We start from the raw sequence: 10,944 nt of genomic DNA, 5'->3' as shown, positions 1-10,944 counted from the left end.
ACAACTCTTTCAATATGAAAGACATACTTGTCTTTCCTACTTGATATAAGATTGAAACCCTTGCAAGATTGTTGATCTCTCCTACCTAGTACCAACCTGTGCACAAGCTTCTCTTGCAAACTCTTCTCTCACAATCTCCACATACAAACATGTGTTTCTTATTTCTTGGTCTCATCAACTTATGCTCACCAAACTAATGCATAAACTTGTGCCTTCATGCCTCCTTTTTAAAGGTAATTCAAATCGATAAAATTAGTGATTCTTCTAATTAAGGAATGATTTTGTGATTGATTTAGTTAGCATGAGTTAACTTCTCATTCAACTTGACCTATTTCAATTCAACCACTTGAAACTCAATCACTTGTGTTTTTCCTCAATCAACTCACACTAGTAAATCATGAACTTGACGTTGAATTTAAACACATCAGTTAACTGCATCCTAACTCATCCTAATTTTTAGGCACTGATTCCTAAATTATAGGAACTCATATTAATTTATAGGGAATCTCCTATTTTTTAGAAACTTGAGTCATGCATAAGATGGAACTTGTTTTGGTTCCTATGATTAAGGCACAAAACAAGGAACCCTTTTCTCGCTCATATTTTCAACACTCCCTCTAAGCAAGGAAGGTGTTCATGGAAGAACCTCGTCCACCTTAATATGTCTTCAACTCTACAAAGTTCTCCACTACTGCAACTGATCCCTATAAACTAGAAGGCATCCCTGCTTTATTTTGCAAAAACTGCTTTGAAGACCTGTTCTTTCCCACCGTGCTCTACAAGTCCATAATCTTCCATTATCAATTATCATAAATCCTTTTGTTTCACTGAATTTTGGCTCACTCATCTTCCCAATAACAGTCCTCTATCTCCACTAAGAAGTCTACTCATTGGGTCTTTTGTATCTTCCCTCTTATAAATAGTTTGGTCTTTTTCAACCCACTGAACTAGGGTTCCAAAACACTACCTCCTAGCAACTCATTAGTCCTTCAAATTTCAATGGTCACTGTATAAGAGGAATTCAAGCATTTCCCACTTGTTGGATGCTCCAGAACACTGCTCCTAGTGCACATAAATATTCCCTGTCGCTATGGCACATCAACCCTATTGTCACTCTCCTCAGGGCCTACAAAACATCGCACACATAGTAAACTCTTTGACTGATCTAATGCTTGAAAATTAACAACTAAAAGTTCATACACTTACTTTTCTTAGGTTGCTTCAGATCTCTCACAAAACACTACTAGGGAAGCCTTCCACCTAGCAATATATATCCATAATCTTTTTTTCCCTTGCATATCTAGGTCTCCTTGTCAATTAATTGACAGAACTTCAACCTCATGCATAGCCACTCCTTGAGAGATATTTGCACTCATGGATCCATGAACTTCCCTTAAAACTTTTAGGATAGACCTTATAATACATTATCATTAGTTCTCCTTTGGAAACCATATAATGACCCTACCTTTGTCCATACTTGCACTCATCTTTTGGGCTGACTTTAGGCTTGAGTGGGCTAATTGTCCATAGACTGCAACATATTTAGACTAGGGCATCTAAATCTTTTGTTCAAAACTAAAATAAGTTTGCTGGTCAATTTTGTTTACTACTCTGATACCATGTAGAATTTCCATGAAATTTTGCAACTTTTATAATGAAAAATCTAAAAACTAAAAACTAGTTTTTTTTCCCTAAAACACATAATTTCTCTACTTGAAATTTGCAGTGGAATAGAGCATAATTGAAGACATACTCACACATAAATAAACATAGTGTTTTTCTAAGGAATCCAACTAGGAAAACTCTCTGCTTTATTGATAGAAAATTTAGCAATTGATCTTTTACAAAATATAATTGTTTCAATATGAAAGACACACTTGTGTTTACTACTTGATCTAACCTTGAAACCATTACAATACTGCTACTCTCTACTGCTCTGTACCTAGTACTAACATGTACGCACACTTCTCTTGCACACTCTTCTCTCACAAGCTCCACGCACAAACTTTTGCTTCCTCTTGTTTGGTCTCACCAAATTGTGCTCACCAAAAAAATGAATAAACATGCCTTGGTTCCTCCTTTTAAAGGCAATTTAAATGGCTAAAATTAGTGATTTTTCTAATTAAAGAAATATTTTTTGATCGATTAAGTTAGCATGAGTTAGCTTCTCATGAAAATCATCCTATTTCAAGTCAACCTCTTGAAACTAAATCACTTGTATTTTTCCTCAATCAACTCACACTAGAAAACCATGAACTTAGTTTCAATTTCAACACATTAATTAACTTCATCCTAGCTCGTCCTAATTTTTGGGACTGATTCCTAAATTATGGTAACTCGTCTTAATTTATAAAGAATCTCTTAATTTTTAGGGAGTTTTTATTTTGAAAAAATATTAACATGAACTAAGTTTACATAATTAGTTGATATGTATTATTATTATTATTATTGATATTTTAATTAATAAAGTGTCAATTTTCACTTTTTAACTAGTAATAATAGTAATAAGGATTAATTTTATTTATTTAGTTTATATTGTGTTAATTGAAAATGAAATAATGGATGTTGAAAACTTTTAGAACAATCAATTAAAAGAGGTAAAAAAAAAAATATAACTATTGATAATTATTATTAATTATGTTGTAGTCTAATTTATAGAAGAAATAACCTTTTTCATTTGGTCATAAATTTTCAAGCAAGAATGCCATTTTTTCTTAAAATATATTTTTGCATGCATAAATGGATTCAACACTTTGAAAAAGCTAGAAGGCACTCAAATTTTACAGATTAAACAACTTAAGCTCAAATCTACCATTTTGGTCTTTTGTGCACTCAAGAAGGCACAATGTTGAGGCCTTCAATGTCGCAGGTGGTGTTGATGCTAACAAGTGAGCAACAACATATTCCTTTGCCCACAAGGTCTGCTTTCGTAGATGAGGAGAGTCTATTGGTTGAACGTGGTAAAGTTACTCCTTGTCGAGACCCTAACAACACGTCAAGCAACAAGGAGTCATAGGAAATAGGCACCTCTTGTAGCACATCTTCTCATGCCCACTCTGCAGGTGGTAATCTCTCATTAACCACTATGAAGCCAAGGTGAAAATAAGGCGACGCCTTATTATTATGCTTATCTCATACGTAAATGTGATATTGGGTTTGACACAGTTAAGCATGTCAAACACCCTATTTGGTTTCATAGATTATGATGAGATAGAGAGTTTAATGATATAGATTCATTATCCTATGTGATGTTTGATTCCATATTAGTAGGGTGGAGTATCTTTATTCTTAAATTTTTTTCACAATTTTCAAGGCAGTTTATTAAGTGCATATGTTTATTTTATATTTTAGTATGAGGGATGTGTAATTTTGTTTGTCTTTTTTCTCAGTCCCATTTAAAATAAAATAAAAAATGAAAAAATATCTTTTAAATAGAGAAATAATGTTTGCTATAATAAAAAAAATGAATAAATAAAAAAATATATATCAATAAGATGTTTAAATATTATAATTATAAAAAAAAAAAGACGTTTAAATCTTATACTTTTCAAAAATAATTCAAAAGATATTTAAATAAGTTGTAGATATCAACTTCATATATTTGTATATAGAAAAATATTGTTAAAATAAAACACTTTAATGTTGTATATAAAATAATATTCAATGTAGGTTATCAATAAAATATTTTAATAAGAATTAATACTAGCATATACTTAAAAATATATTAATAACAAAAAAATATTTTAATATGCATGATAAAATGTCTCGATGTACGATGTAAATATTTAAATGTAAATTATATATATATATATATATATATATATATATATATATATATATATATATATATATATATATATATATATATATATATATATATATATATATATATATCATTTTAAAAAAATATGTATTTATCACAAAAGAATTAAGCTTTTATGGTTAAAATTTTTATTTTGTCCTATATATACTCTATTTAGCATTCAAAAATATAATTTAACCAATAAAAAAAAACACATTGTATTTTGCACTCTAAAAAAGTTTGCACGTGAAGAAATTTGATCCCTCTCAACTGAGGTTAGATATGTACTTAAAATGGATATGTGTTGGGTCCCTATAATACTAGTAATTACCCCATTACTATTGTAGTTGCATCCCTTATTAATATTGTTGTGCCCCTATTATCCCCATATTGTTATTACTGTGCCCCATAGAATCCCTCTATTGTTATTTTTGTGGCTTTATATTATTATTGTTAGGTCGGCTGGGTTATATTGTGACTCCTTAGACTCCTATATATAGAAAGGAGGTTTTGTCATTTGAATCATGGAAGAATTGTTCATTTATGTAATGTAAAGGAGGTTGCCCCCTCGAAGAGGCTAAATTCTAAGGCGTTGATCTATCTTTTCTATCTTTTCTTGAGCTGGTTTCATAACATTTGGTATCAGAGCTTTGGATTCTAGGGTTTCGCTGCTCCAAACAGGTCATCATGGAATTTTCGCTATAACTTTTTTTCTGCGATGTTTCAGAAGTTTCAAAAAAAACCCATTTGAGAAGAAATCGCGCTGAACTTCAGGTCCGAATTTCAGAGCTTTTTGCGCTATATTTGCGGAGATATGATCTAAGGAAGTTGGTCTTTCTGAAGACTCCTAAATTACATTCCAAACAGGTGACCTGGGGAAAATTGTCATAACTTTCTCTCTAGGGATCGGATTGAAATTTCGTAAGAAGCTATAGAAAGAGGATGGAATGTAGTTTCTTGTATACATTTTTCACATCCAAAGGTCGGAACAGTGACTCGTGGCACATCGTACAAGTTCTCTCTACTGAACTAGTCTATAATCAAGTCTTTGTGGAAGATTTCACATAACTCTTCTTTGGAGAATCCAATTTGGGTCAGACTTGTGGCATTGGAAAGAGAACACAGAGGGCTACTGCAGGTCACAAATTCAGAACTAGATGATCGGAAAGTATATAGATACATCAGAGGCAATATCAAGCTCCTACAAAGTGAAAAAAGGTATGTAGATTTTCTTAAATTTTTGCTTAAGCTTGGTTTGAAAATTTATTTCGAAGGAATTCAAAGGGCATAGTAGAGCATTATTATCGGTAACTGATGCCCCGAGGAAAGAAAATGCAAACACCTAGTAAGCAACCTGAAAGCTCTAGCATGACTCATGAAGAAGAAGAAGAAATGCTACATGATATATCAAAATTACAAGAACAAGTGCCACAAATGTCACTGTCACAAAAGCTAACAGAAGCTAAGATAAATGGTGTGGAAGCTAAGATGAATGGCATGGAAGCTAAGATGGACAACTTGAAGATAGATTTGAACACAAATTTGAAGACTGGCATGGCAGATTTGAAGACAGATTTGACAAATTTTCTACAAGAAATACTTACCAATGGTGAAAAGGTAGTAAAGGAAACTCATGATGCAAACAAAAGAAATGTTAATCATGATTTCTTAGACTCTAATGTGGGATCGAAAACCCACCATATTCCAAAAATCGATATGAGGATGTTTGATGGCAAGGATCCCGCAACATGGATATTACAAATGGAGCAATTTTTCGATCTTAATAATGTGCAAAACACACAAAAGGTACGTATTGCAGCTTTATATTTGGAACCAAATCAGTTTGTATGGTATCAATGGCTTTGCTTTTGTAAACAAATTATCACTTGGGCAATTTTTACAGAAGAATTGATAGCACATTATGAGGATACAAAAAGCAACACTTTTTTTAGCCAATTGATAAGTCTCAAACAAAAGGGTTCAATAATGGAGCACATTGAGGAGTTCCAAAAATTGAACATAAGGGTAAAAGATATTCCAGAGGAGCATAGGATTGATGTGTTCATAGGGACTTTAAAGGATAATATCAAACATGATGTTCGCCTTTGGGAACCTGATTCATTAGAGAAGGCATTCAGATTAGCAAGAAAAATGGAAAGCAAAATTATGGCAACCAGGAAGCATACCACTCACAACTATAAAGATGGAAGTGTGGTTGCTCCTAGTCTTCCACAACCTATAAGGTTGACACCACAACAATTGGAAGAAAAAAGAGCAAAAGGGCTTTGTTACAGTTGTGATAGCAAATACACTAAAGGTCATAAGTGTGCTGAGAAGAAATTATTCTACATAGATTGTGAAGAGGAAGAAGAAAAGGAGCAAGAAAGGTCAAAAGAAGAGGATATACTCCAGGAACAAAGCCTAGATAAAGAAGAAATGAATTCGACTATATCTTGTAATGCATTGGCGGGAATTACCACTCCTCAAACCATCAAGATAGAAGGAGAAATCAAGAAGAAAAGGGTACTAGTGTTGATTGATTCAGGAAGTACCCACAATTTTATTCATTGTAAGGTAGCAAAAGAATTGAATTGCTTCTTATACCCAGCACCAGAGTGTCAAGTGATGGTTGCAAATGGAGGAACAATAAATTGCTCTGAAAGTGCCATAATATCAAGCTATTGATGGGAGAATATGTATTGACTAGCCCAATGCTTTCCATTCCAATGGGAGGTGCTGATGTTGTACTAGGAGTACAATGGCTACAATCCTTGGGTACAATAGCTTTCCATTTTCAAGAACTTTTCATCCAATTTTCCATGGAAGGAAAGGAAGTTGAATTAAGGGGTATTACAGGGAAACCAGGAAAGATAATTAGCTCTAATGGTATGACAAAGCTTCTAAAAAAGGAACAAAGGGCTGTAATTGCACAATTATGTTCGCTAGATGTTTCCACATTGCAATCATCTATTTCTCTAGATCTCCAAAAAGTCTTGGACAATCATTCCAAGGTATTTGAGACTCCCAAAGGTCTCCCACCTATTCATGATCATGATCATGCTATTCATTTGATTCTAGGAAGTGTTCCTCCAAACATCAGGCCGTACAGATATCCCTATGCCCAAAAGAGTGAAATTGAACGTATGGTTGCAAAAATGCTAGAGGCTGGTATAATTCAACCGAGTCAAAGTTCTTTCTCTGCTCCAGTAGTATTAGTGCACAAGAAGGATGGATCATGGCGCATGTGTCCGGATTATAGGGAGCTCAACAAGCTCACTATTAAAGATAAGTTTCCCATTCCCGTCATTGATGAATTACTGGATGAATTGCATGGATCAATTTACTTCACCAAGTTGGATCTTCATTCAGGATATCATCAAATCAGAATGAAGACTGAAGACATTCCGAAAACAGCATTTAGAACTCATGAGGGTCATTATGAATTTTTGGTCATGCCTTTTGGCCTTACCAATGCACCTTCAACATTTCAAGGTTTGATGAATTCCATTTTCAAACCATTCCTTAGAAAATTTGTGTTAGTATTTTTTGATGATATACTAATCTACAACAAGTCTTGGAAGGATCATGTTGAACATGTTGACAGGGTGCTACAACTATTGGAGGAGAAACAATTATATGCAAAAAGATCCAAATGTTTCTTTGGAGTACAAGAGGTGGAATATCTGGGTCATATTGTATCTCATGAAGGAGTTAAGGTAGACCCTAGCAAAATTAAAGCCATTAAGAAATGGAAAATCCCCACATCCATAAAGCATCTGTGAGGATTTCTCGGGTTGACAGGGTATTATCACAAGTTTGTTGAGAATTATGGGAGAATAGCGGCACCTCTAACAACATCACTGAAGAAAGATGCATTTTCATGGACTCCAGAAGCAACAAAGGCCTTCGAACATCTTAAAGAGGCAATGTGCCAAGCACCGGTCCTAGCTACACCAGACTTCACAAAAACCTTTATTGTGGAATGCGATGCTTCAGGAAATGGAATTGGTGTTGTTTTAATGCAAGATGAAAGACCCATTGCTTTTGAAAGTCGTCCAATCAAGGGAAAGTTTTTACACAAAGCTATTTATGAGAAGGAAATGTTGTCAATACTCCATGCACTTAAGAAATGGCGACCCTACCTAATGGGAAGACACTTCAAGGTAAAAACGGATCATGATAGCCTAAATACTTTTTAGAACAAAGATCATCCTCTGAAGAGCAACAAAAGTGGGTCACAAAGATGTTGGGTTATGACTTTGAAATCATCTACAAAAAACGGAAGCAAAATGTGGTGGCAGATGCACTCTCAAGAAAGGATGAGGATGTGGAAGCATTGTTGTGCGCCATTTCTATTATCCAACCAGATTGGATAAACGAAGCAAGGGAGGAATGGAAGAATGACAAAGAAGTATGGGCACTTATTCGAAAGTTACAACAAGATTCCAGTACGTCTGATACATTTAGCTGGCAAAATGATTCTTTATGGTACAAAGATCGCTTATACCTCTGTAAGAATTCCCAACTAAAACAAAAGATTCTTATGGAATTGTACACTTCTCCCTTAGGAGGGCACTCAGGATTTTTAAAAACTTACCACAAGGTTAAGAAGGAATTTTTTTAGGATGGCCTTAAATCGGATATTCAAAAATTTGTGGCGGAATTTTTGGTTTGCCAACAAAATAAAGTTGAAACAATTAAGACACCGGGTCTATTACAACCTTTATCCATTCCAAGCCAACGTTGGGAGGAGGTTTCAATGGATTTTATCACAGGTTTACCCAAGTCTGAGGGAAAGAGTGTCATCATGGTGGTAGTTGACAGACTTACCAAGTATGCACACTTTTGTGCATTATCACATCCATTTAAAGCCAGTACGGTTTCTACTGCATTTATGGAAACAATTCAAAAGCTACATGGAAACCCAAAGATTATTGTAAGTGACAGAGATCCCATTTTCACTGGAAATTTTTGGACAGAATTATTTTCTTGTCTTGGTACTCAGTTAGCTCATAGCTCATCTTATCATCCTCAATCTGATGGGCAAACTGAGATAGTAAACAAATGTTTGGAAGGATATCTTCGTTGCTTTGTATCTAATAAACAGACACAATGGGTCAAATGGTTGCCTCTGGCTGAATGGTGGTATAACACTTCCTTCCATAAAGCAACAAAAATGACCCCATTTATGGCACTTTATGGATATCAGCCACCATCCATCACATCATATTTAAGAGAAAATTCTAAGTTTCAAGCAGTGGAACATCACATCGAACATCAACAACAAGTCCTCCAACTCTTAAAGGATAACCTCGTGTTGGCACAAAATAGAATGAAACAACAGGAAGATCAACATCGCAGCGAAAGAAGTTTTGATGTAGGTGATTGGGTATTCCTACGGCTACAACCATATAAGCAAATGTCCCTCAAGCAAGCTAAAAAGGATAATAAATTATCACCAAAGTATTATGGTTCGTACAAGGTGTTGCAAAAGATTAGTACTATGGCATACAAATTGGAGCTTCCTGTAGCTTCTCGATTGCACCCAGTTTTCCATGTTTCATGTTTAAAGAAGGTTATAGGCAACAAGCTCCCAATTCAAACAATATTGCCATAACTTGACGAGGAAGGAAAAATTATATTGGAACCGGAAGCAGTCACAGAAACAAGAACTCGACAGCTACGAAATCGATCAATTTCAGAGTATCTTATCAAGTGGAAGAACTTATCCGCTGAAGATTCCACATGGGAGGATGAAAATTTTATACAAAAGCATCCAGAACTACTCAAGTGTTGAGGACAACACTTTTTTTGAAGGAGAGGGGCATGTTGCGTCCCTATAATACTAGTAATTACCCCATTACTATTGTAGTTGCATCCCTTATTAATATTTTTGTGCCCCTATTATCCCCATATTGTTATTACTGTGCCCCATAGAATCCCTCTATTGTTATTTTTGTGGCTTTATATTATTATTGTTAGGTTGGCTGGGTTATATTATGACTCCTTAGACTCCTATATATAGAAAGGAGGTTTTGTCATTTGAATCATCGAAGAATTGTTCATTTATGTAATGTAAAGGAGGTTGCCCCCTCGAAGAGGCTAAATTCTAAGGCGTTGATCTATCTTTTCTATCTTTTCTTGAGCTGGTTTCATAACAATATGTGTATTCAAGACATCTGGAAGCATGTAGTGAGTTAGAAATTTTTTACACAAATTACCCACAAATAATTATTCAAATCATTCAAATCATTATTCCAGATTCTTGTCATTAACCATTAGATATGATGTTCATTAGTACATAAAGTAACATTAGTATAGTAATAGTAAATTGCATAACCATTAACAACCAATCTTGTACTATATTAACATAAATCATATGATGTAAATTTGCATTCATTTCATGATTCCTTTAAACAAATTAATTAATCACATACTTGATATTATCAACATCACATTATACAAGAAATCAAAACTGCCAAACTGACATAACAAGCAATCACATCATTAAACACCGATATATACCCCCGAAACCTCGTAGGGTGAAAACCAGCAAACATTTAATTTTATTGTTAAACGTTCGTGAAGATGTTCACCTCTCACTCAATGACTTATAAGAAAGTCAATCGCGTAACCATTGTCACAAAATATTACAATGAAATATCATTAAAATACAACATACCTAGCTAAAAGCTATTACAATGGTCATGAAACCATTTACCCACAAATGACCACTCTTTATATGCTTGTGGCACGATTGTTCAGTGGATCATCCCATAACTCGTACTCATCTGCATGGACCATTATTTCTATATCTTTCACAATGTTAAACATAATTTGTCTTTTGCACGAATCACTATCCCATTGCTATGATCATTCTCGCACCAACACATATTGATATCTAAAGGAAACAACATTGCACATGTATAAACAAATAATTATAAAGCATGTCAAAATAATTACCACGTTGATCATTCTTGCACCAACACATGCTCATATCCAAAGGAAACCAACCATTCATTTCATTTAAAGGATACTAGCAACTGATCTTTGTTTCTCGTGCATGTAATCAGATAAAAACTTATTCAAAGAGAGCTATCCCCTTAGCTTCTTCTTTGTGCATGTAACTAAGTAATTTTTCA

This window comes from Pinus tabuliformis, chromosome 1_1, assembly GCF_031772625.1.
Source record: "Pinus tabuliformis cultivar Carrire ecotype Pingquan chromosome 1_1, CPIR1, whole genome shotgun sequence".
NCBI lineage: Eukaryota > Viridiplantae > Streptophyta > Pinopsida > Pinales > Pinaceae > Pinus > Pinus tabuliformis.
Note: the sequence above shows the minus strand (reverse complement) of the source record.